Here is a 27,306-nt window from a genome sequence, read left to right as displayed (position 1 = left end):
CGCAACGCGTGGGTTCGCAGCTAGTTAGTTAATAAAATTCGTGCAATGCTCCAACCTAGGAGTAATGGATCTACAAAATTAGGTGATAAGTAAGAAACAATATAGTATCACAAAATGGTGTAAACCTTTTGGTTTTTTGGAATATATTATTATGGATTAGAAATCTCTGTCATTTGCTTTAAATTTGGTGGGAATTAAATCTAGTTGGAGGAGATTCCATCCTACATACAAAGCTTAAATGCCACCAATATACTGCTATTTGTAATTATTAATACTTTCTCTAAAAAAAAAAAAAATAAATAAAGAATGAGAAGAAGCTTTTGGAAAGTTTAGGAAAGAAAATTATTTCAGAAATTAGCTTTTCTCTTTATTTTTTTTAAAAATTGTCTTTGGAATAAGAACACAATGGTAGCCAGTAATATGGGTCTATAGAGAAGAGTGATACATGAACATTGTTTTGGATTGCATTCTAGATTCTCTGTTTTGTTTTTATTTTTTGTGTACTGGTGTGACACTCGTCAAATTTCTTTGTTATTAACAGATATCATTACAGGGCAAGCTGGACTTCAGCTTATGTCTCCACTCTGCACTGTGAAATTCTCAGTTCTTGTGAATAGATCCCTGACTGGCATTTTCAGCATTACAGGTGATTCACACTTCTCTATGGACCTATCATCATCTTGTGGGGATGTACAACTGAGCTAAGCCATCTTAGTTGTCTGCTTCTTCGCTTTAAGACTCCCATATTAAAAATGAAAATGGGTTCAAGTGACTTCGTTTTGGTTGGAGAGTACTGGGAGGTCTTTAAGGCTATAAGGTAGGTTCTCTTCTCATGCCAAAATAAGTTTGTGGTTGCTGCTAGAAACTATGTTTTAGGCAGTTTGGAATGTGCTGATTGAACAAATGTGGACATTGTAATTGGCAGAAATTATATTTGACAAAAGGATGCTGGATTGCTCTTTTTAGAGTACTTTAGAGTTTGCCTATTTACCTCATCTCTTCAGTGTGCTGATCCATGTGGCAAATATGTAAGATAAACTGAAGTTCAATTTCCATTTTTTTTGATTGGTTCATTTGATAATTATATTTTGTTCCTTTCTAAGAATCATATCAAATAGTTGTAAAATCGAATTTTTAAAAAAGAAAGAAGATTTTCTCCAATAGAAAAGGAAAGTAATCGGTGACGAAACAAGTGTACATAAAAAAAAAAATTTTTTTTTTTTATCATTTTAGTTAGTCAGTGATTAAAATTTCTTTTACCAATTCGGTGTCGCATTGAATAGCCCTATCCCAGCAAGTGCATTCTCAAATGATTTGTTAAATGAATTGTTATCTCCTCATAAATAAATTTTATCATTCCTGTTGGTGCATAAAAGAAGGCCATTCCTGTGCTAATGGTGAATGTCCAAGAATAAATCTGACATAAAAAATGGATTATTACCTCTTTGGATTGTTACAATACCAAATGCTTAATGTGAATAAAGTTAGTGATGGATTCATGGTCAAGGCTTGGATTGAAATGGTCAGACTTTTCAATGGGAAATTTGGTCTCACCATCACAGAGATGCTCAGCATAGATACAAACATTTGAGGAAGCAATGTAATGATACAAAGGTTCTTCTTGTACATAATGCGTTGTCTTGAGATTGGGAGAAATAGTAACCTCTAAGATTATGTCTAGAATTCTTATACCTAGGTGAATTTCCATTTATCCATTCTAGTATCTTTAGACAATTATTTGCTCTATTTAGTTCTTATATATAAAATATCAGTCATATAGAAATAAATATGTGCCAAGCTATTAGAAATGATTTGTTATAGATGGCAAAGAGGTTACTAACAGAGAAAACATTTTTGTATGCAGTGCATATTTCAACAGTGAAGACCCAGATCTGATGATTGGTATGTTTGTTCAGCATTGAGTGCTTTCAAAATAATTCAATAATGTATTGTCGACTTATATTGTTGTATTTTCATGGTAGTGTTTCTTGACCTACAATATTAGGGTCCTTTCAGTTGCATTATCTCAGTTTTTGTCATCCAAAATCTGATGTTGTAGAACCCACAATTTTTAGTCTAAATTAATTTTATTTGTGCTTGATTTATGGATATCCAACTTCTGATAGATGGTACAACCAAGCAAGTCAAGATATCGACTTTAATGGTGTTCGTGTGAGTTTCTTTTGTCAGGCCTTCCAACCCGCCAAAAAAAATTAATTATTTGGATTGTAGTCAATGAGCAATTTGGTGAAAGTGTTCAGTTTGTCTAAATATATGTGTTCTTGTTCAGATTGCATTGATTACAATAGAATTTTGTCAAGTAAGTTACCCTGGACAGTAGTCAGCGTAATGATCTCTCTCTCTCTCTCTCTCACAATACTGCAAATAGGTAGACAAGATTGGTATGAACAATTTATGGCTCTACATAATTTATGACTATCTGCAGATTTATAGATGGAGGTCATGTGACAACTACACTAGCATGTATAAAATACAGGTGCATTAGTTGTCCATTTGCTATTATGATTAATGTTTAAAAATTGTCTAAGTTGTTTTGTGATAAGTTTTAACTTCACTATTATGCGATGACTACATTAGGCTTTTCTGAAAGTGTCATGTAAAAGTAGTGAAATCTCCCAATTTCTGGTAATGCTTGAGATTATTCTTTTTTTTTAAAGGCTATTTTAAATGAAAATAAGTGTACTGTTTTTCTTTGGTACCTCATACATTTAGAATAAGTTCTCTCATAATAATGAGAGTTATTTTGAAGTTGTAGGTGAAGATGTCGACCAATTATTTGCTAATAGTCATTCTCATGGTCCATTATTTTATTAACCTCATGTTAGAGCAGTTGCACAGAAGAATTTAATTGGTCCTGCATACAAAGCACTAGCTTTGACTTGGATGATTGCATTATTCAGTAAACAATTTAGACTTCTTTGTGGTAAAGAAGTACTAGAAGATTATTATTTAAGCTTAATGAAAGAGTATACATACATCAAGGATCACCTCAAATAGATTGGCTTTGCTGGGATGAAATTTCCCAAACACTGACAGAATATTATGATCTTTAGGAAACTTATATCAAGGTATCATTCTTTTTTATTAGTAACCTTTCTAGGATAAAAGGTTTTCCTATTTCATTTCCTCTGGTTATCGCTGAAGAGTAGCCCATGACATGGCACGTGCGCACACACATACTTTTCTTTCTTTCACTTGTATTTTTTACCTTAATGAAATGATGTTAATACTTTCTTCTTGAAATAAATTGTGTGTTAGTTGGTAACAAAGGGTGCATAACATAATCATATTTATTGTTGAACATTGTAACTGGAGAATTTTGAGTAGCTTTTATTTTAAAATCTCATTTTGTTGGAGCATCCAGATGCAATTGCATACAGACATAGGATCTTAGATTTGTAATTTGGGCTTGATTTCTGGTAATGAATGTCAAAACGATGGGTCAAGTTGTTTGGACATAAAATTGGAGATCAACAGTGGTTTCCTTCAGATGGGGATTTGTGATATTTGGGGATATGCTATATACATTTGCGGAGTTCAAAAAAAATTATCCGAGGAAAAGCATAACTCTGCAACTTCATAATCCTCGGCAAGTTCTCAAAAAGTTCAGAGAACCATCAAGTAAGAGATACAAGTATTGGAGGAGAAGCCATGTGTAGTCAAAAGACTCAAAACATAGGTAAGTATCGGGGAGGAGTTGGGAAGCTTATTAGTTGGTATAACCCCAGAAGGCAAAATGTTATTGACCTTGCTTTCTAATTTAGAGTCTAAAGAGTGAATTACTTAAGCACTCTGCACTTGTAAAAATGACCCAAAGCTCTATGCAATCTGTCCTAATGCTCTCTAATTCTCTTTTGAAGGTACTCAAGTGCTTTGGAAACAAGTCAAGCTTGGCAACCTCAAAACAAAGACCGGAGAGGCCTAATAGGCTGTGCACAACTATTGATTAAAAAAACAAAAAAAAAAGTCTATCATTTCCAAATAATGTATTTTTTTCGATGGGTTTGGGCTTATGCTTATAAGCTTCAAACCAGGAATATAAAAGCTACCGATTCTCCCTTTTAACACATTGTTTGACAATAATTGACTTTTAAGAACACCCTACAATTATAAATTGTTAAAACATCAAAGATTAATTGTATGTCATTTCCTATCAGAGTACTCATTCTTATGTAGATTTTGATTTACCTTAATAAGCTTTATCTACTCAATCCCTTGCCCCTCAAAAGGGATTAGGGAAGAGCAAGGAGCAACTTAGTTAACTTGTATGTGTATGGTATAAACATATGTTAATTTGATTTTTTTAGTTAGTTTTGTTAAATATTATTACATAAACAATGATTAAATAGGTCATTAGTTGAATATATTACGAATTTATAATGAATATACCTTTTATATATGTATATCTATAATTTATTTTAATAGGTGTTTGTGTATCTTATGATTTACAATACAGAAAAATAAAAAATCGATTCACAATATGATTCACATTTTGACAACTATGCTTATGATATCTGAGTGAGTGGTGAATAAAAAAATAAATACTTTTCCAGAAAAGTAAAAAATGCATAGCTCTTTCTTCAACTAGTAAGATTGTGTGGAATGGATTCTCAATCTATAATTTTTCCAATACAAAAATAAAAGGTTTTAGGATCACAAATTAGATCACAACTTTTGCTATAGTTGTCTACATGGCAAATTATGAGTAGTGGAGAAAAAATTATGGGTTTATGTGAAAAAAAAAAATAGGTCTATGTGAAATAATAGGTAGCCAATCACAATTTGTCACGTAAGATAGTTATGACAATAGTTGTAACATTTTATGTGGTACTAGAATTTACTCTAACAAAATAGATTGAAGCTTTAACATGGCATCTCATATCTCATATGTTGCGCGCATATATGACAGTAAATGGACTTATAGGTACCTCAATATCATTGAGGAAGCATAAAATACTTACTGTACACATACTATCACGTGACTAAAAATTGTTTTTTTAAAGCTCAATTTCACAATTTTAATTGAAATGTAGTGTATATAGAGTGTGTAATAGTATTTTTTGTAAAATTTTATTCATGAGGGAAAAAAATCAAAGTTCATTTTTTTCTTTTTAGCTGACATATTGATATACTATAGATCCACAAAGACCCAATTTTTGAAATGACTTTTCACTTGTTCCATTTTTAGCAAAATTGATTTTGTGAATCTTAAGGAAAGAGATGAGAGAAATAAAATATGGAAATAATTGGTTTTTATGGGTTTCACCAATTTTATATTTTTTTCATTCCCTCCAAATCCACAAAATTACTCTTACATTTATACACATGAAAATTTTCAAATATTTTGTGAAATTACATTTATATTTTTATAATTAAATATTAACTTAGAATTTATAAGGATAAAGTTGTAAAACAATTTTTTATTATTATCTTTCTTACATTTTTCTTTCCCTCTACGTAAAATCGCTCGAATAAATTTTTTTTTTGCCCCTTCTGTTTTGACAAAAGTCAAAAATATGTGGGACTTTCTTTGAACTCTGTAGGATTGCGTGAAAGAGGGTATCCTTAGCAGTTGGCACCATCCACTTTTGTTTGATCTTGAGCGAAAAATGGTGCTAGTGATATTAGAAATTTTAATACATAAATCTGTTCCCGATAATGAAAAATAGTTCAAACATTTATATATTATTTTGTTGAAATAAAATAGAAATTATATTTATTATCATATTAATTTGTAATAATCTATATCTATCTATATCTATATCTATATCTATATAATACTAAAAGCTGAAGCATAGCATTTAATGTTGCTACGCTCACATTAAGCTAATATCTATCATATTAATTTTCACGGTTACAACTTTCATTCCTCTCTCCCATGTTCTGTTTCAATTTCACCATTTCATATTTTGTTCCTTCCCCTTCCCCACCTTTTGTTTTACGGTTTCACGCTTATTTCACGCCATCCTCTCTCCCTTCTAACAGCAGCCTCTCTGTCTCCCTTCCTTCCTGTCTTACTCTCCTCACAGTATATAAATATTGACAGAACCTGGATGATTAAGTTGAGGTATCTCTAAATCCCAGTTTCTTTTGTGCTTTGTTCTTGTGCTTGATTTTTTTTTTTTTTCCTTTTACTTTCTAAATCGTTTTTCTTAGGGTGTTGAATTTTTTATTGGTGGGTTTTTTAATTGGAGCACTACTTCTTTTGGGTTTGTTCATTTTGAGTTTTTTGATTGGGTCTTATCCTATGAAAATTTTCTACTTATTGTTGGGTATTGTACATGGCGGATGAAGTGCATCTGTTTTTGGTAAAAAATTGAAGCTGGAAGAGGAAAGCACGGTGGAGAAAAGAAATCGGATTGCTTTTATCCATGACTGATTAAAATAAGGAACAAATATGGAGGTGATAAATATGTTCACAACCTGTGTAATTTTGACCATGTTAATTTCCTCTCAAATGTTTATTTTTCTTTTATGATTTGATCCTCTCAAATGTTTTTTTTTTTTTCTTTTATGATTTGATAGATAACAGTAACTCAGCTTTGGTATATTGCTGAGTTCATGTTGACTGGTATATTGCTTATTACTATTTTTTAATGAGAAAGGAGCTACTCATTGTTGTTTGAATTTTCTTTGAGGTTTTATATTTCCGAAAGTGATCTACCTATAGGTTCCCACTCTATCCTCTACGTAATTGATCTTATATTTTCCCCTGTATTGATTGGTCCTTGTGATTGATTTAATATTATTATAGAGTGAATTGGGGAATTGAACATTTACTTAGCATAACAATGTTTTTGTTAGATTTTTATTCAATTGGCCAACCAACTGTCTTCATCGATAATTTATAATAAATTTGCTTCAATTGAACTCCAAAAGTTGCTTACAAATTTAGATGTTATTTAAAGTAGATTTAAAAGTTCATATGCTTGATGCAAAGTGTCCTGCACTATCATCTATTACTTCATTTTTTTTTTTTCATTCTTATTACATTGTTCACAATATTAAAACCACACAAAGAGATTATTTTTAAAAGTCCAAGTTCATTCATTATTCACGGTTATAACTTTCATTCCTCTCAATCTCCCACGTTCTGTTTCAGTTTCACCGTTTCATATTTTGTTCCTTCCCCTTCCCCACCTTTTGTTCTACGATTTCACACTTATTTCACACCAGCCTCTCTCCCTTCTAACAGCAGCCTCTCTGTCTCCCTTCCTTCCTGTCTTATTCTCCTCATAGTATATAAATATTGACAGAACCTGGATAAGTGAGTTGAGGTATCTCTAAATCCCAATTTCTTTTGTGCTTTGTTCTGTTGCTTGATTTTTTTTTTTTTTTTTTTCCTTTTACTTTCTAAATCTTTTTTCTTAGGGTGTTGAATTTTTTATTGGTGGGTTTTTTAATTGGAGCTCTACCTCTTTTGGGTTTGTTCATTTTGAGTTTTTTGATTGGGTCTTATCCTGTGAAAATTTTCTACTTATTGTTGGGTATTGTACATGGCAGATGAAGTGCATATGTTTTTGGTAAAAAATTGAAGCTGGAAGAGGAAAGCATGGTGGAGAAAAGAAATCGGATTGCTTTTTAAAAGAAGGAACAAATATGGAGGTGATAAATATGTTCACAACCTGTGAAATTTTGACCATGTTAATTTCCTCTCAAATGTTTATTTTTCTTTTATGATTTGATCCTCTCAAATGTTTTTTTTTTCTTTTATGATTTGATAGATAACAGTAACTCAGCTTTGGTATATTGCTGAGTTCATGTTGACTGGTATATTGCTTATTACTATTTTTTAATGAGAAAGGGGCTACTCATTGTTGTTTGAATTTTCTTTGAGGTTTTATATTTCCGAAAGTGATCTACCTATAGGTTCCCACTCTATCCTCTACGTAATTGATCTTATATTTTCCCCTGTATTGATTGGTCCTTGTGATTGATTTAATATTATTATAGAGTGAATTGGGGAATTGAACATTTACTTAGCATAACAATGTTTTTGTTAGATTTTTATTCAACTGGCCAACCAACTGTCTTCATCGATAATTTATAATAAATTTGCTTCAATTGAACTCCAAAAGTTGCTTACAAATTTAGATGTTATTTAAAGTAGATTTAAAAGTTCATATGCTTGATGCAAAGTGTCCTGCACTATCATCTATTACTTCATTTTTTTTTTTTCATTCTTATTACATTGTTCACAATATTAAAACCACAAAAAGAGATTATTTTTAAAAGTCCAAGTTCATTCATTATTTATGATGTTTGTAGGTATTCGGGAAAGTGTATCAAGTTTTAAGTGATCCACTAAATCTTTAAAAAAAAAAAAAAAAACTTCTTTGCATCATCTGGTGCTCATATTTTGAAGTTCTTTTGGAATTTCACAATTCAATGCAACATTAGGCTTGGAGATAAGAAAAAAATTAGCAATAAGTGCTTCAAAAGCAATGACTAGGCTTATTACCCAGTCATAAACTTTTTGGAAACCCAACTTTGAAGGACTAAACAGCATGCCTGAAAAGTGATTGGAGAGAGAGGAAGCTTAGTTAAAAATAATTCAAATTATTTTAGAAATTGCCAGGAAAACAACTAGGCTACTCAACATTGGTTTGTAAGTTTTGAATTACTCTTACCCTCACAGTTTCAGTCTCATTTAATGAGCAACTTCATTGATTATGAAAACTAAGTTTTCAGTGTGGTAGTACTAATTGAAGTTTTCCAGAAGGTGACAAGGTTGGTTGGATATCCAAGTTGTTTAGAGAGCTTGGTGGTTGCGGGCATTAGAAAATTAATTGATGTGGATTCCATCGATTCCCATATTTGCTAGGTGCTTAGCATGTTTGATTGGATTGTAATGCCTGGACCATGCCTCAAAAGATATTTACTTTTATGATAATGTCTTTACAAAGACATTAAAGTAATTTTGTACATGTGAAAATTTGTTGCACACCATTTTCCTACTTTGGTAGCTAGCTTTTTTGGAACTAATTACGGTTTATTGTTAAGAGTTAATTGTATAGCCGCTTTAAGTAACTTGATGTTGGTTTTATTAACTTGAGTTGGGCTGTAGCTTAATTTTTTGATTTGGATCAATTTGGTTTGGTTAACATGTGGGGAAGTTCTAGGTAGGGATAAGTCAAAAATAGTGTGACAATCGTGTAGTGCAAAATCAGGCAACATTGTAGCAGCTAAAGTAAATTTCCCAATACAGCATTTATACCTATAAACTTTCATTTGAACCATTGTCTCTTGCCACAAGCTGTGATGCAAGAGCCACATCATCACCTTCCATAGTATCCCATATGCCTTTTGGGATATGATTTTACAAATTCTCTTTTGTAATGCACAATAAATAACCGAAGTACATCAGCTATGGTCCTCCTTGGTCCAAAAGTGTCAGATAGATTTAGAGCTATTACCACTATGGAGGTAGAGGTAGCAGTCTATCTAGATAAAAAACAAATATGCATGCGTTTAGAGCTTGATACAGTTGCACATAGTCAGAACATATTACTTCTACTTTTCTGCAGTGTATTGTTTAATGAGTTGCTTTGCTGGGAAATTCCACTGTTGCTTGAACAGTTTGTGTAACCAAAGAAAATAACCAAAAAAAATAGGACATTGTTGAATGAGTTGCTTTGCTAGGAAATCCATTGTAAATAAAGATGGAATGCTTCTTCAAATATGTCCAACACTCAATTATAAATAAAATGAAAAGGCTATGCTAAAATATTTTTATATTATCTTTTGGTATGCTTAAATAATTTTATATTATCTTTTGGTTGTGTAGGCTATTCAGTTCAAAAGCTGGATTGTTTCTTCAAGTATTTGTAACTTTTAATTATAAATAAAATGAAAAGGTTATGATAAAATATTTTTTATATTTTCTTTTGGTCGTGTAGGTTGTTCATATTTTCTACAAGGAGATTATGAATTATCTATTAAATTGCAAGTTCAGCAGCTGGATTGTTTCGTAAAGTATGTCCAACTCTCAATTAATGAAAAGGCTATTATAGAATTGAGGTTATATTATCTTTTGGTGTGCTAAAATAATTTTTATATTATCTTTTGGTTTCTACCAAATTATAATGGATTATCTTGGGGGAATTTTATAAATAAAAAATTTTCCAAATACTTTAGAACCACATGATATTCAAAATTTGAGATAANCCCATAGAATGAATCAAATGGTTCATCATCCCCCATCTTGAGCTTTTCAAATTTTGTGGTAAGCATCTGAAGCTTTGTGTCCTTAACTTTTTTCGTACCTTCATATGTCGTCTCCAAAATTTCCTAAGCTTCCTTGGCTACCGTCATATGAGAGATTCTGTGGAATTCATCAGGAGACACACCACAAAAAATAGCATTTAACACTTTACTATTAGCATTGGTTGCTACAAGAGCTGCCTTATCCCAAATGGATTTAGGATCCGTCGGCTTGGTCTAACTAACCTCAACTGCATCCCAAACGGTATCATCCATAGAGCATAAAAATGCTCTCATTCTGACTTTCCAAAAAGCATAATTGTTCCCATCGAAAAATGGTAGAACATTGAGCGATTGAGACCGGTCCATCTCAAATAGGGTCAAGGATCACACTCAGGTATTTAAACCACAGCGAGTGTACCTGCTCTGATACCAATTGAAAGCTCGTAAATGTGTTGAAAACACAAGAGCAATTTAGACCCCCCAATAAAAGTTACGGCTCGATAGATTTTACACTAGCTTAATACAAAATGCGGAAAAGTTTAAATGCGAGCAGATGAACAAATAAACTACTCTAATCCATAAACTAAGCAACACAACAGTATAATGGAATATAAAAGAGTAGGGAAGAAAGATGCAAACACAGAAAACACCAAGACGTGTTTTTGAAGAGGAAACCGAAGAACTCGGCGAAAAACCTCTCCGCCGCCCTCAAAGCGGAAATCGATCCACTAGACAATCAGTTGGGATACATAGGTTAGCAAGAAACCCTCCAAGCTTAATCTACCCGATGCACCTAAGCTCTCCAAGCTCCTACTCCAACAAGGCTTCTCGGAACCGTATCTTGTCTAGCTCTCCGGATCCCGCAACAAGCTCCATGTTGCATCTGCCATTTTAGACTTCTTCCAATGCTTCCCAGCAGCACCAAAACATCACTCAACACACTCAAAGGGCGAGGTAAGTGTTTAGGCTATCAACTTCTCAATGGTATGGAAATGGAGAGGGAAGAATTGAGGAAATACCACAAGCAAGTGTATAGAGAAAGGTGGGGATGACAGTCTCTAATTTCCAATGTGTTTGGCTAGGGTTTTCTCTCTGAAGCACTCTATAACATTTGTGGGTAATGAGGGTATATATAGGATAGGTGCAAAATGTGTGAGTCAGTCAGTACAGGGTGGTAGAACAGATTGTCTTGCGGGTGTCTCGCAGGAAGGCCTTACCCGCGAGATACTTGCGAGACATAGTTATCTCCACCTGGCCTGACTCTTCACATTCCAGCATGTGCATGGCACATGTTTCACTTTGCGGGAAGCTAATTCGCAACATACTCACGAGAACCTTCAGCCTCCAAATGTTTGAGTCTTCACACACTCTTTCTATCACACAACCCTTACAACAAATCCCACAATAAATACAGGATATAAACGATTGAAAATAATTACAATCAAATTTGGCATGGAATAAAAGCCAACAAAATACATAGTTGTAAATAACAACTTTACATACTCATTCTTATGTAGATTTTGATTTACCTTAATAAGCTTTATCTACTCAATCCCTTGCCCCTCAAAAGGGATTAGGCAAAAGCAAGGACCAACTTAGTTAACTTGTATGTGAATGGTATAAACATATGTTAATTTGATTTTTTTAGTTAGTTTTGTTAAATATTATTACATAAATAATGATTAAATTGGTCATTAGTTGAATATATTACGAATTTATAATGAATATACCTTTTATATATGTATATCTATAATTTATTTTATTAGGTGTTTGTGTATCTTATATTCATGATACAGAAAAATAAAAAATTGACTCACAATACAATTCACGTTTTGACAACTATGCTTATGATATCTGAGTGAGTGGTGACTAAAAAAATAGCTACTTTTCCAGAAAAGTAAAAAATGCACAACCCTCTCCTTAACTAGTAAGATTGTGTGGTATGGATTCTCAATCGATAGTTTTTCCAATAAAAAAATAAAAGGTTTTAGGATCACAAATTAGATCACAACTTTTGCTATAGTTGTCTATATGACAAATTGTGAGTAGTGGGGAAAAAATGATGGGTTTATGGGAAAAATATAGGTCTATGTGAAATAATAGGTAGCCAATCACAACACGTAAGATAGTTATGACAAAAGTTGTGACATTTTATGTGGTACTAGAATTTACTCTACAAAAATAATTTGAAGCTTTAACATGGCATCTCATATCTCATATGTTGCACGCATATATGACAGTAAATGGACTTATAGGTACCTTAATGTCATTGAGGAAGCATATATAGGTACCTCAATGTCATTGAGGAAGCATAAAATTTAGGGTAACAATACACACTTACTGTACACACACTATCATGTGACTAAAATTTTTTTTTTAAAACTCGATTTCACAATTTTAATTGAAATGCAGTGTATATAGAGTGTGTAATAGGATTTTTTGTAAAATTTTATTCGTGAGGGGAAAAAAAATCAAAGTTCTATTTTTTGCTTTTTAGCTGACATATTGATATGCTATAGATCCATAGGGACCCAATCTTTGAAATGGCTTTTCACTTGTTCCTTTTTTAGCAAAATTGATTTTGTGAATCTTAAGGAAAGAGAAAATCATCTGTCAAGAATTCTTTTTTCCTTTGTTTATAAGGAAAGAGATGTGAGAAATAAAATATGGAAATAATTAGTTTTTATGGGTCTCACCAATTTTATATTTTTTTCATTCCCTCCAAATCCACAAAATTACTCTTACATTTATACACATGAAAATTTTCAAATATTTGTGAAATTACATTTATATTTTCATAATTAAATATTAACTTAGAATTTATAAGGATAAAGTAGTAATTTTTTATTATCATTATCTTTCTTACATTTTTCTTTCCCTCTACGTCCAATCACACAAATAAATATTTTTTTTCCCTTCTATTTTCACAAAAGTCAAAAACATGTGGGACTCTCTTTGAACTTTGTAGGATTGCGTGAAAGAGGGTATCCTTGGTAGTTGGCACCATCCACTTTTGTTTGATCTTGAGCGAAAAATGGTGCTTGTAATATTAGATATTTTAATACATAAATCTGTTACTGATAATGATAAATAGTTCAAACATTTATATATTATTTTGTTGAAATAAAATACTTATTATATTTTTTATCATAATAATTTGTAATTTTTTTATTATAAAATTTGTATCCAAGTTATAACAAATTTTATTAAAAAAAATTTTATAGTCAGATATGACAAGAATTTGATTAATGCCAATTAAATAACATAATAAATGAAGCATAAATTACTTTTTTCCTTTTTTTTTTTTGATTGATTGATTTAGTTAAGTTTGTGGTTAATTTTACCCCTCCCTAACATTACTGATTACTCTCGCCATCGTATAAGTTGGGTTCAATGGTACTTCTTTAAAAAAAAAAAAGTTGGGTTCTATGGTTTACCAAAAAATAAGTTGTTTTCTTATGGATAAATGCATGCTCACCTTCAATAGATGTTACAACTCACTTATCAAGAGATTTATAGTTTAATTGACACTTCTTTATGCACAAAGTACTTAGGGGTCTAGAGTTCAATTATTGTAACTATCTAAAAATTAAAAAAAAAAAAAAATGTTACAACTCACCTTCAATTGCCCCTCCCCCCTGTCTGAGCGATGTTCTCAAAGGAGAAGGCTCTTTTGTTTTCTCCTTTGTAATTTTTTCTGTTTTTTAATAAAATTTTATAGTTCAAAAAAAAAAAAAAAACTCACCTTCGATTGACTAATAAAGTACTGATAAGAAGATTCTAAAAGAAAAATAAAATAGTACTGATAAGAAGTTAGCTATTTACTACTTACTATTCTCAACACAAGAATATAAGGTCGAACTTTTAACACACACTTCCATGATATTGCAATGTAAAATTAAAGCATAAGTATGGTACCTAGAAAGTTAAAATCTCAGTTGCACTATCTCAGTTTTTGTCATCCAAAATCTGATGCTGTAGAACCCACAATTTTCAGTCTAAAAGTTTATGTTGAAGATGGATCTACAGCAACTAAATGACAGCAGAACAAGAGGGAAACGACACCAGGTTGCTTTGATGAAATAAGTAAAGAAGCTAAGAGAACGGCAGCATTTTGTTCAATGAAGAAACAGAGCAAACGCGTGAGAAGTTGTAAACTTAAGAGAAGCACGTGCAAAACCAGATGTCATGATCTGGTTGGTCAAGCTCAGAAGCCGTTTCACGGTGGAGTTTGTTAGGAGTTAGTAAAAAGCTTAGTTTTACTTTCCCGCCTTTTTCTTTCTTCTCTTGTTGTATATAAACAGAGCAGTTACATTATTTGTACACATCTTTTTCATTTTTTTGATTCAATATACAGAATACTCTCAGATTTAGAGAGGTTTTCACGTTGCTTTCTAGAATCTTCTTTTCTTATAGTTAGTTTATTTGTGCTTGATTTATGGAAATCCAACTTCTGAAGGAGGGTATAACCAAGCAGGCAAAGAAATCGGCTGTAATGGTGTTTGTGTGAGTTTCTTTTGTCAGGCCTTCCACTCCACTAAAAAAAATTAATTACTTGGAATGTAGTCAATGTGCAATTTGGTGAAAGAGTTTAATGTGTCTAAATATATATGTGCTTGTTCAGATTGCTTTGATTACAAGCATTTTGTCAACTAAAGTCACTCTGGACAGTAGTCAGTGAGCAATTACTAAAATCACTCTCAGGACATGGAGGACTATGAGCTGGGAAAAATGCTCTCTCTCTCTCTCACACACACAATACTACATATATGTAGACAGGATTGTTATAATTAAACTAGGACTGTAGATAATTTATGACCACCTGCAGATTTATAGATAAAGACCACGTGAATACTGCACTAGCATGTTTAAAATACAAGTGCATTAGTTGTCCATTTTCTACTCTGGTTAGTGTTTAAAAAAAAAAAATTATTTGGTGTTGTGATAAGTTATCTTCACTATGGGGCAATGACTACATAAGATTTTCTTGATCGAAAGTGTCATGCAAAAGTAGTGAAATCTCCCAATTTCTGGTAATATTTTAGATTATTGATTTTGTTAAACAATATGAAATGAAATAAGGGTTCATTTTTTCATTGGTTCCCTATACGTTTAAAATTAATGATCTCATAATGAGAGTTAATTTAAAGTTGTAGGTGAAGAGGATGACCAATCCTTTGCTAATAGTAATTCTCATGGTCTGTTATTTATTAATCTTATGTTAGAGCAATTTCGCAGAAAGAAGAAATTGGTCCTTCATACAACGTGCAAGCTCCTTTGACCTTGATGATTGCATAATTCAGTTAAAAATTTGAACTTCTTGGTGGCAATGATGTACTTGAAGATCAGTATATAAGCTTAATGAAAAGTATACAAACATCAAGGATCTCCTCAAATAATTGTTTTTGCTGGGATGAAATTTTCCAAACAGTGACAAAAGATGATGATCTTTGGGAAACCTATATTGAGGTACCATTCTTTCTCATTAGTAAGGGTTTTCCTATGTCATTGCCTCTGATTATCACTGAAGTGTACCCCACAGCATGGCACGCACGCCCACGTACACTTGTCTTTCTTTCACTTCATGAATTAAACTGGATGTTTGTAGGTAACAAAGGGTGCACAACATAATCAAATTTATTGTTGAACATTGAAAGTTGAAATTGTAGGTCAAGTTGTTTGGACATAAAATTCGAGACCAACAATCATGTCCTTTGGATGTGGATTAATTATATTGTGGGATATGCAACATCCATCTGGAATTCTGGGGAGTTTGAAAATATTATCAGAGGAACAACAAAAACCTGCAACTTCATAATCCAGTCTGTTCTCACAAAGTTCAGAGAACAATCAAGGAAGACATACAAGTATTTGAGGACAAGCCATGTGTAGTCAAATGACTCAAAACATACGTGAGTAGTGAGGAGTTGGAAAGCTTATTAGATGGTATAACTCCAGAAGGCAATATTGCCTTACTTTCTAATTTAGTTTCCAAAGAGTGATTTAGTTAAGCTCTATGCAATCTGTCCTAATACTCTCTAAAAGTCTCCTTTGCAGGTACTAGTGTTTTTCGAAACAACTTAATCTTAGCAACCTCAAGATCAAAGATTAGAGAGGCCTATTAGGGTGTGCATAACTATTGAAAAAAAATTGTCTATCATTTCCAAATAATGTTTTTTTTTTTCAATGGGTTTGGGCTTATGCTTATAAACTTCAAACCAAGAAAGTTACCTTTTCTCCCTTCTAACATTGTAAAAAGCTACCTTTTCTCCCTTTTTAGAACATCCTACAATTACAAATTGTAAAAATATCGAAGTATAATTGTATGTCATTTTCTATCAGACTACTCATTCAAAGGTAGATTTGGATTTACCTTAATAATTAAGCTTTATCTACTCAATTCTCTTGCCCCTAGGGAGGGATTAGGCAAGAGCAAAAGCAGGGAGCAGCTTAGTTAACCTAGGATTCTATAAGGTAAATGAGCTCCTAACTCTGAGGGAATGCTTAAAGATCCGTCTGGATACAACTTATTTTTGCTAAAAACTGAAAACACTGTAGCAAAATAATTTTTAAATGTATAAATAGTACCGTAGAGCCTATTTTTAATGAAAAAGTTACTGAAAAGTGAAGTTTGTAGGTCTCATAAACAGTGCACCTGTGCACTGTTCATAGGAGAAAAGTCAACAACTGCTGCTAAAAAAAAAAAAAAAAAAAAAAAAAGGTGGAAACATGAATTGTGAAATGCTGATGCGCAAAAACGTGGATCCAAACGGGCTATAAGTATTAAGTACTAGTCTCTCCTTCATTCAAATTTACCATTTGGAAGCATCAAAATTCATGCAAAAGTGGTTAACTGGGTGTATATCGTGCTACATTATATATCATAATGGACGAGAGAAATTGTACCATTTTTATCCTAATGCAAATCTTATGCGATCTATAAAAATTGTGTTGGTTTCAGTCCAAACTCAAGTAGTACACATGATGACGGTGGATTGGATGCTAGAATTACTAGTAAGTTAGTATATTTTTCCTCTTTCCTTTTCTTTTTTAAAGGTAACTTTTACAAGTGTAGTGTTGCACAAAACAATGTTGATTGTATTAATAGTTGTTAGATAATGCATGGTGGTAGAAGATGGTATCTCATGTGGTGCACACATGCTGTGTGAGAGTGATCTCATGAGATTTTCTGATGCAGGATTGCGTGGCTCTAATTCCAACTAATGCAATATAGATGTGTAGAAGTAGAATTTGTAACACATAAAAACTACAACTCTTCCACAAAATGTAAATGTTATAAGAAAACTGGGCTAGTAGGCAAAATAAAAGAGAATCTCTCAAAAGAAAATTTTATTAATAACAACTTAATAATCACCACCTTCTTCTAAAGAGTATTTAGATTTTCTCCTACTCTCCTTATAGAAAAAGAAATAATAAAGTCCTATTTTTACTAGAAAAAGGAAAACAACTTAACCAGGAAAAGAAAAGGAACATAATCTAAAATAAAATCCCAATTCTACTAGCAAAGGGAAAATTATATAAATGATTAAAAATTATTTTTGGTTCAATCAATCAATATGCATTACTGTCTCATAAGATAATTTTAATGGTCAAGGCTTTTGTTGAGATGGATGGAAGAAAATATAAATAGATATCATTTTTTATAAGTCAAATTAATGGATTACATAACATAATCTGAATAATAAAATATAAAATGACTTTGACACATATATTTCTTAACAAAGTGTGGGAGGTATTAACGTCAATTAAGTCAAGTGTGGGTTGGAATACAAAATATATATATAAAAAATGTATTTTTTTTGTCCATCTTACAAAAGATATTAATGAGAGACAAAGTGCTCATTACAAAAAATTAAAGAGGGCCTTTTTAACTTTTTCTAAATTTATGTGGGGCATTATTAACTTTTAAAATATCGTAGAAACATTGTAATTGTCCTATACTAAAGGGAAAATGAAGTTTCTAAATCATTTTTTTAAAAAAAAAAAAAAAAAGGGGGAAAGTGAAATTTACAAAATAAAAATAAAAGTGTTAGAGAAAGCCCAAACTAAGAAAGTGCGGAAATAAGGCCCAAAATTGTCTGAAAAACCGAGTGATACAAGTTGGGAATAAGAGAGAAATTGAAGGTTTTTTTATTTTATTTTGAGTTTCAACCTAAATTGAAGTAGATGAAATAAAATTAGAGAAAAAGTTATGGCTCTGTTCTCATTATGGTAAAAGAGGGAATTAGGGATACATAGAGATCAATGCCGACGGTTCTCTAACTCCGATACCAGAAATGAATGTCGTTGCACAATGAACAGTAATAACTGAATTACGAAACAGAAGCTAGTTTCTAACTAAATCTACTAATATCCAATATAAAGTTACACGTGTCAGACTTAACCAAACCATGGCATAAATAAATATTAACGGACTTGTAGTATGCGAAACGAATGCTGATCTTTATGTAAACGACACACATCATATAGGAAGAGAAGTAATGAGTGCGACATGTAGTTTGATAATAATAACACCCAGCTTGTGATATATTGTTGGGGATTGATGATATAAAAAATTGGAGATATGCAGTGTTCAGCTACAGAGTTCGAAAAATCTCATCAAAGAAGAAAGCGGAAATCAAGAAAGAGATACAAGAGGCGGTTGAGCTAGGGGAAGCCATGTTTAGTAAAAACGTACGTAGTATTTGGGCACCGAGTGAGGACAAAGACTACTACATGGTTCAATGGAATGTATAGTTGCAGCACTTCAAAGATATGGATGATGAAAAGGAGGAAGCATAAAATTTTGAGTAACGATACAAACTTATCATACATATACCACTACACAGCTAAAAGGCGTAATTTTAATTAAAATAGTGTTTTATCACAATTTTAATTGAAAACGTATTTTGAAAACATGGTTTCAAAAAATAGTGTGTATGAAGTATGTAATAAGATTTTTTTGTAAAATTTTATACACATGAAAAAAATATGTCAAAGTTTAATTTTTTGCCTTTTAGCTAAAATATTGAAATGCAATAAATCTATAGGGACGGAATCTTTGAACAGAGTTATCATTCATTCTCTTTTTAGCAAGATTGATTTTGTGAATCTCAAGGAGAGAAAATTTGGGCCACAATTTTCGTGTTATGAATTTTTTTCACCTATAGTTCTAAGTTGCAGCCACAACGTGTTGGAGGGAGTAAGACAGAGGGAGGAGAAAGAATTCCATGTACTTTTATTTAGTTATAGGATGCGACTCCCCTCCCATTTAAAACCCTTCAGTTCTCTAACATTTTTAGCCCGATGAATGACACGAGGAAAACTAACAATCCAATGGTTAAAAAAAAGGCCCACGCCATCTATCTCAATTTTTTTTTTTTTTTTTTTACTTTTCACTTTTTTTAACTTCACTTTTTACTTCTCTTTGAGAGTCCTCAATTTGTGTCTTTTTTCTCTTAACTCTTTCCCTTTTTCTCCAACTTCATGACTGGCGCACTAAGGCATCCAGATCAGAGCTTGCTAGAGAACACGTCAGCAATGAGTCTGCAACTTGCTTTATCTCATCACAGTTTTTCTATCTTTCATTACGCACAGAGCATTAGCTATGGCAGTTTCGCAATTCTCAACAACTTTGACTGGACGATCAGTTCTGAGTCCTGAGGCAAGACTTATATAAACACTGAATCTCTATTAAATTATAAACTAGCCTCTGAGCACGCGCGTGAGAGGCTCTTCTGTTTTTTGGGTAAGGGTTAATTTAGGGTATTTATTATAATTTGGGATTACTACATTCTCTAATCACACACACACAAAAAAAAAGTCAAGTGTGGGTTGGAATACAAAATATATATATATATATATATAAAATGTATTTTTTTTTTGTCCATCTTTCAAAAGATATTAATGAGAGACAAAGTGCTTATTACAAAAAATTAAAGAGGGCCTTTTTAACTTCTTCTAAATTTATGTGGGGCATTATTAACTTTTAAAATATCGTAGAAACATTGTAATTGTCCTATACTAATGGGAAAGTGAAGTTTCTAAATAATTTTTTTTTTTTTAAAAAAGGGAAAGTGAAATTTACAAAATAAAAATAAAAATAAAAGTGTTAGAGAAAGCCCAAATTAAGAAAGTGCGGAAATAAGACCCAAAATTGTCTGAAAAACCGAGTGATACGACTTGGGGATAAGAGAGAAATTGAAGGTTTTTATTTTATTTTGACTTTCAACCTAAATTGAAGTAGATGAAATAAAATTAGAGTAAAAGTTATGGCTCTGTTCTAATTATGGTAAAAGAGGGAATTAGGGATACATAGAGATCAATGCCAACGGTTCTCTAACTCCGATACCAGAAATGAATGTCGTTGCACAATGAACAGTAATAACTGAATTACGAAACAGAAGCTAGTTTCTAACTAAATCTACTAATATCCAATATAAATGTTACACGTGTCAGACTTAACCAAACCATAGCATAAATAAATATTAACGGACTTATAGTATGCGAAACGAATGCTGATCTTTATGTAAACGACACACATCATATAGGAAGAGAAGTAATGAGTGCGACATGTAGTTTGATAATAATAACACACAGCTTGTGATATATTGTTGGGGATTGATGATATAAAAAATTGGAAATATGCAATGTTCAGCTACAGAGTTCAAAATATCTCATCAAAGAAGAAAGCGGAAATCAAGAAAGAGATACAAGAGGCGGTTGAGCTAGGGGAAGCCATGTTTAGTAAAAACGTACGTAGTATATTTGGGTACTGAGTGAGGACAAAGACTACTACATGGTTCAATGGAATGTATAGTTGCAGCACTTCAAAGATATGGATGATGAAAACGAGGAAGCATAAAATTTTGAGTAACGATAGACACTTACCATACATATACCACTATATGGCTAAAAGGCATAATTTTAATTAAAATAGTGTTTTATCACAATTTTAATTGAAAACGTATTTTGAAAACACGGTTTCAAAAAGTAGTGTGTATGAAGTATGTAATAAGATCTTTTTGTAAAATTTTATCCACATGAAAAAAAAATGTCAAAGTTTAATTTTTTGCTTTTTAGCTAAAATATTGAAATGCAATAAATCTATAGGGACGGAATCTTTGAGCAGAGTTATCATTCATTCTCTTTTTAGCAAGATTGATTTTGTGAATCTCAAGGAGAGAAAATTTGGGCCACAATTTTTGTGTTATGAATTTTTTTTACCCTATAGTTCTAGGTTGCAGCCACAACGTGTTAGAGGGAGTAAGATAAGAGGGAGGAGAAAGAATTCCATTTCCTTTTATTTAGTTATAGGATGCGAGTCATGCGACTCCCCTCCCATATAAAAACCCTTCAGTTCTCTCACATTTTTAGTCCGATGAATGACACGTGGAAAACTAACAATCCAATGGTTAAAAAAAAGGCCCACGCCGTCTATCTCAATTTTTTTTTTTTTACTTTTCACTTTTTTTAACTTCCACTTTTTACTTCTCTTTGAGAGTCCTCAATTTGTGTCTTTTTTCCCTTAACTCTTTCCCTTTTTCTCCGACTTCATGACTGGCACACTAAGGCATCCAGATCAGAGCTTGCTAGAAAACACATCAGCAATGAGTCTGCAACTTGCTTTATCTCATCACAGTTTTTCTATCTTTCATTACGCACCGAGCATTAGCTATGGCAGTTTCGCAATTCTCAACAACTTTGACTGGACGATCAGTCCTGAGGCAAGACTTATATAAACACTTATATCTCTATTCAATTATAAATATGAGCAACACCGCCTTTAATGGGTTGTTAAACTACGGGCGCAACCATAAATTATAAAAGCTTCTCCCCACAGGGTTTTATTGGTTTATGATTGCTTTATAAGGCTTAGAGAGATACCGAATCTATAAAAGTATGAGATTTAAGGGGCTTTTCTTATTTGGATTTCTCATTTTTTAGTTCATAAATACCTGTGGGGCCAGAAAATCAGGTAGCCTTGGCCCACTCCAAGCCAGGCCCAAAGGCCCGCGCCGAGGACGTATGAGGGGTCCGAGGATGAAAGCGAGGGAACCGACCTCCGAGGAACATATCCGAGGAGGGCCCGTCCTCGGGCGTCCGAGGCCTCACGAGCACCACCCCACCAAAGGGGACTCCTTGAATATCCGAGGAGGAGAGGGTCCAGTGCCACGCGTCGGCGACGGGAGCACGGCGAAGGAGCAGGCCTTAGGCGAGCTGTCACCTCTGCATTAAATGTGCTCACCTACCCCCCCTCTGACCGCATTAATGGGGATGTAACCCCTTGACAGGGTAATATTGATCATTGTGAGCCACTCGAGTACGAATAAGGTCTTTGATGGGACGGAGGGTCAGAAAAAAGGCCAATGGATGATCAACAGAAGGAAGAAGGGGATAGGAGGGAGAGAACTATATAGGAAAGGCGAGCAAGACAGTTAGAGGGGGGGATTTTTCTTATTGAAGAGAAGGACAGAGAATTACTCTGATGTCATGTCAGTTTCAGGGGGGAACCTCCTCGGACGAGGGCCGAGGAGCTACCCTTAGTTGTAAATTGGGCTCACTCCCCTTCAATGAAAAATGTGGCTTGTGTTCCGTTGCTAGCTTGTTAGGGCCTAACCCTTTGTCTCACTCTCTAAAAATGTATTGTTGGGGAACCTTCCTAAACTGAGTCCCTACAATTGGCGCCATCTGTGGGGAGGATTAGTGCACTGGCAGGTGCGACGGGCGATTGTTCCTAAGTAGTCATTTTACGGAAGGTTGGCGGCGACGCATCAAACAAAAAAAAAAACAAACCAACATTGCAGAAAAATAGAAGATCCAAAATAGAAGATTCAACAGAAAAGAAAAAGAACTTCATATTATTTTATTAAACAAAAAAGTACAAGCTAATTCTACAAACAGAGGCCCAGGCGGACCTGTTCTAAAACTAGCTAGAGGGAATGGGGCTGAGGCTAGTATGCTCCAAGGCCACCAACAACTCCTTGTCCGTTGCGGCGGAGCTAGAACAAAGAGAGGAGTTGACGCAGGGGCACCGGGACGCCCTCCCTCATGATGTTCCCTTGATTCTCTTCAATCCTCACGAGCGTTGGCCGTTGGAGACGGCGACACTCGGGCACCAGCCATGACGTGATCTTGCGCGTCTCCTCCGACAGGGGTACGCCCCGGGGAGGAACGTTAGGTACTTCAGGGACATCCCTCTTGGCCACCATGCAGGGCACAACCAGGGTTACGCCTAGACTCTGTCGCGTCGGAAGCCTAGTGGGGGCTATGGTCACAACGGCTCTTGGCCGGGATGGTAGGGCTTTTGGCCCGTGTGTCCTCACACCTGCCCAGGGCCGCCCCATATCTTCCAACTCTGGCCACAAACCTGGCAGGGTTATTGAAGGGGTTCAGGGAGCTGAAGGGACATGTTTCTAGTTGTGGTGGGAAGTTCATGGAGTGTGGAGAAACGTTTCCCCCAGAAAGCCTTATATAGAGGATGAAGACTGGTGGGAATTAATCCACACAAAGTTCGAAAAGAGAATTATCAGCGGTACTAATCACGAGGATGCCAAATCCCAAGGAGACCGTAAACCGCTGGATTTGTATCAATTCACGAGGATATTAATGAATGCGTGTCTTGCGCATCGAAGCATCAAGCGCGAAGCGCGAACGGCCAAAGGGCGCCTCATAAATGAGGAAGGTGGGAACTTGAATTAAAGGCGAGATCAATGCTACACGTAAGATCAAAGTCCGAACAATCCCTGCCCAAAGCACCGCAGGGTTAACAGTCCGACCCGAGGAGGAACCGTCTCCAGTAAAGCGGTCCGAGGACAAACCCATTCCTACAGAAGAATGGAAGTGTTAGACAGAACCAAGGCATTGCATGGTCCTCGGACTCAAGCCTATGGGGAAACTAACCACTCAGGTATGCTTGGGTACTAGACAGAACCAAGGTATTGCATGGTCCTCGGACTAAAGCCTATGGGGAAACTAACCACTCAACTATAACTGGGTACTAGACAGAACCAAGGTATTGCATGGTCCTCGGACTCAAACCTATGGGGAAACTAGATACTTACAGAAGAATGGAAGTGTTAGATAGAACTAAGGCATTGCATGGTCCTTGGACTTAAGCCTATGGGGAAACTAACCACTCAGCTATGCCTGGGTACTAGACAGAACCAAGGTATTGAATGGTCCTCGGACTCAAACCTATGGGGAAACTAGATACTTACAGAAGAATGGAAGTGTTAGACAGAACCAAGGCATTGCATGGTCCTCGGACTCAAGCCTATGGGGAAACTAACCACTCAGCTATGCCTGGGTACTAGACAGAACCAAGGTATTGCATGGTCCTCGGACTCAAACCTATGGGGAAACTAGATACTTACAGAAGAACATGGTAGATTAATTTTTTTATACAACGTGGGCTTTTTTCATTAGGTTTTTTTTTGTTTTCAATTTTTATCAATTTAAAATTTTAAACAATTTCTTATGATTTAGAGATAGAAATAAGTTTATTAAATTAAGGGTATTTCATTAGTAGTTCTTTTTTTTTTTTTACTGAACGTGAGGTTTTCTCTAGAATAAAATATTAGAAATTTGACTATTTAGTTGTGTTTTTTTTTTTCTTTTTTTACCTGTACGTGAGGTTTTTTTTTTTTTTTTTTTTTTTTTTAAAGAATATAATATTAAAAACGTGTGTTAGAATAAGTTTGTCAATAAGAGTGTTCCTATTTTGTAGGAAAGGTTTTTCAAATTTATCTAAAATTTAGGACTTTTTAAATTGATAATTTTTATAACTGCTTCAGTTTTTTTAGAAGTTGTTATCTGAAGAAAGCGATCTTTTTTTCTTTTGCTTTTTTTGATAGGATCTGAACGTGGAGTTGAGGCAAGCGTTACTTTTATTTTCAATGGTGGGAATGTTACGTTACGTGGAGAAGAGGGATCAGGAGATGGAAGAAATTGTTTGTTAATTTGTTTGTTCCTTTTTTTTTTTATTATTTTTTATTTATTTATTTATTTTTTAAGTTATCTAAAATTTAGAGTTTTTTTAAATGATTTATTTTAATACCTATAATAATTCTTGTAAAATCTCTCACTTGAACTTATCTAATATTCCATTTTAACGTGATACATATATATATATATATATATATATATAAAAAGGGTGGAACTCAAGGTTGCTACATACCTAAATAAATAATTAAAAAAAAATTAATGCCAAAACCATATATATTCAGTCACCACCAACATTCAAAATTACATTTAAAAAAAAAAAAAAGTTAACGTGATACATATATATTTAAAAAAAAAAAGTAGAACTCAAAGAAAAACAAAACTTTCTTAAAAAGAAAAAAAAAAATGAAGGAGGTAAGGGAAGCCATACTGTTTAACTGTTCACGAATGATTTTGAATGCTTCTTTTGTAGCATAAGACAGCCTTGTCGGTGGATCACAATACCTACAACATGAAATGACAATTCATTAAGAAGTACAATGGTAGAGTATACGAATGAACCATTTAAAAAAAAAAGAAGAAAAAGAGAGAGAGAGAGTTAATGTGATACATATAAGAAAAAAAAAAGTAGAACTCAAAGAAAGTCAATCATAAATAAACAAAACAAAACAAAACAAAAAGGAACTTGCAAAAGATAGAACCTCAAAATTTGTTGGAGTCTTTGACAGTAACATTTAAAAAAGAAAAAAAAGAAAAAAGAGAGTTAACGTGATACATATAAGAAAAAAAAAAAAGTAGAACTCAAAGAAAGTCAATCATAAATAAACAAAAGAAAACAAAACAAAGAGGAACTTACAAAAGATAGAACCTGAAAATTTGTTGGAGCCTCTAATAGTAAATGTTTTTAATCTGAAGAAAAAGAAATGAGGATGTGGAGCTAAACTAAATGTCTTGAATTTGAAGAAGAATGAGAGATAGAAACTGCAAAACGTACGTGAGTTTGTAGGTTTTAAAGTATAGAAGTTTTAATTTACATATCTATCCCCATTAGTTGAAAACTTGTAAGTGGATATGATGAGGGTATTTTAGACATAAAAAATGTGGAATCCAAACAGGGGAAGCCCCTTAAATAGTAGTATAAATATGAGCAACACCGCCTTTAATGGGTTGTAAAACTACGAGCGCAACCATAAATTATAAGAGCTTCTCCCCACAGGGTATTATTGGTTTATGATTGCTTTATAAGGCTTAGAGAGATACCGAATCTATAAAAGTATGAGAAATGATTGTTAATCTATACTATTATTTAAGGGGTTTCTCGGGTTTGGATTCCTCATTTTTTTTAATTCAAAAATACTCCTATACCCTTATATTTAAGTAGAGACAAAATTAAAGGATAATTTGGTAAAAATGCAACTTTAACTTCCACTAAAACATTACCTAAAAAATAGTACTACTCTTCTGTTAATTTTCAAATTACTTTATCCATTTATAAAATTTAGAATTTTAAAAATAATTTTACAATCTAAATTATAACCACCCACTAATATCGTGAGAGTAGTGGTGAAATGCTGATAGGGTTATTTTGCACGTATCTCTCACTCATTAGATTTTTTTAAAACCAATTGCTTTTTTTTTTTTTTTGGGATAAGGACCGCTATTTATTTGATACAAATATTTTTTTTGCCTTCAAAACGATTGTACTTTTGCTCAACTTGATCGTCTGCACAGAAATTTGCAATGTCAGAGTTCTCTGCTGTTCCTAAGATCTCTGAGAAGTGTGATTGTCAAAATGGTTTGTATCTACTGCAATTATACGTTCTATTTGTGTTTGTTGGGCATGCAGCAGTTTTTTCTTCTTCTTCTCAAAAGCTTTATTTTTCATCATGAATTATGGTGATCGTTTAACATGTTTTACCTGACAAAAAGTTTTGCCATTTTGAAACAGATGAATTGATGGAAATCGTTAAAAAGGAACCTACAGAGAAGATGACTCCAGATTGGTTTTGCATTTATGTGTGTAGGTATTGGATAAGATTTGATTTGAGAGCTCACAGACAAAATCAACAAGACTCTCTCTATTTATGCATGCAAGTACTTATATATTATTCTTCTCTATTTTGGTCCATGAACTTA

The 27,306-nt window shown here is 33.3% G+C and overlaps 1 protein-coding gene and 1 long non-coding RNA gene across 3 annotated transcripts in view; both read left to right on the top strand.

Annotated features, from left to right (window-relative positions):
* The window catches only part of LOC112002330 (disease resistance-like protein DSC1), an 89,010-nt gene that overhangs the window by 9,506 nt on the left and 52,198 nt on the right, over positions 1–27,306 (top strand). The window lies entirely within an intron of this gene.
* On the top strand, positions 407–15,924 carry LOC136070169 (uncharacterized). Of its 2 annotated transcripts, none has more exons than XR_010631435.1 (3): positions 407–1,028; positions 1,865–1,902; positions 15,897–15,924. It is a non-coding gene; the product is annotated as an uncharacterized LOC136070169 (long non-coding RNA). The 2 variants fall into 2 exon arrangements; XR_010631434.1 differs by lacking the exon at positions 15,897–15,924 and adding an exon at positions 3,882–4,196.

This window comes from Quercus suber, unplaced genomic scaffold, assembly GCF_002906115.3.
Source record: "Quercus suber isolate HL8 unplaced genomic scaffold, Cork oak 2.0 scaffold_216, whole genome shotgun sequence".
Classification (NCBI taxonomy): Eukaryota; Viridiplantae; Streptophyta; class Magnoliopsida; order Fagales; family Fagaceae; genus Quercus; species Quercus suber.
Note: the sequence above shows the minus strand (reverse complement) of the source record. Positions and strands in the feature narration are given on the sequence as shown.